Consider the following 1318-nt stretch of genomic DNA (forward strand, 5'->3'; position numbering starts at 1 on the left):
GAAATTCAAGAGAATCCAAAGGAAACTTTAATTGGACCAAATTGTAATCCTTCCCCAAAGGAAATTAAAAATCAAAAATTATGAAATAGTAAGAGACGTCATCGAGGCATTGAAAAATAAGTTTACTCTAAGAGATCTCGGAGAAGCAAAATACTGTTTAGGGATCGAGATCACCAAGGATGAAAAAGGTTTCAGTCTCTCTCAAACAGGATACATTAAAGACCTGTTGCAAAAATTTGGAATGACCGACTGCAAACCCGCCAGCACTCCTATGGTTGGCAGTGTCAGATTAGACACCGAAGACTCTGAAGATTTGGAGAGCATGGTTCCATATCGAGAACTAGTAGGCAGTCTGCTGTATCTAGCAGTTAGCACCAGACCAGACATTGCTCACGTCGTAAGCGCGCTAGGCCAATTTAATTGCAACCATAAGACGAAACACTGGATAGCCGCTAAACACGTGCTTAGATACTTAAAAGGCACCATGAATTTCTCCTTATCGTTCAAACGCACCCAGAAGGATCTCATCGGATATGTGGATGCCGATTGGGGTAATTGTCGCGTTGATAGACGTTCTTATACAGGTATAGTTTTTATTTTCGCAGGAGGAGCCATTTCCTGGGAGTCGAGAAAGCAGAGAACTGTTGCTCTTTCCTCGACAGAGGCCGAATATATGGGACTCACTGATGCAGCCAAAGAAGCCGTATATCTTATCACCTTCTTAACTGAACTGGGTCTCGAGACGATGGCCAAGATTACTCTGTTCAACGATAATCAGGGAGCCAAGCATCTAGCGCATAATCCAGTTTATCACGGAAGATCTAAACATATAGATATCCGCTACAACTACATTCGGGAGGTATTGCAAACTCAACCAATAAGACTGGATTATCTCCCCACGGAGCAAATGCTGGCGGACATTCTCACAAAGGGGCTACCAAAAGGCAAACACGAATTTTGCGTTAACAAACTTGGGCTAGCTCACCGAGCTGCAAAGAGAGTTGAACTTGAGGGAGAGTGTTGGAATTCAACTTCCCCGCTCTTTGACTATAATATGTTCAAACGATAGTCACTAGATTATCGATTGCGCCTCGTGGCGCCACTACCTACTTTACCCATTCCATTCTTTCATTCATTCCTTTTGTAACGTACCACGTTATGTTCAAGCGTGTTCTATTACTTTGTACGAGCCTAAATATCATAAGTTTATTTTGATGTACACTCTGTACCTTATTTAGAGCTCATTAAAAACAAACTGTGTTTTTCTTGTAACTAATCTGTGTCCGGATTATTCGTCCACCACTGCCTTACCTCAACA

Source organism: Cyphomyrmex costatus, unplaced genomic scaffold, assembly GCF_001594065.2.
Source record: "Cyphomyrmex costatus isolate MS0001 unplaced genomic scaffold, Ccosl1.0 scaffold701, whole genome shotgun sequence".
NCBI lineage: Eukaryota > Metazoa > Arthropoda > Insecta > Hymenoptera > Formicidae > Cyphomyrmex > Cyphomyrmex costatus.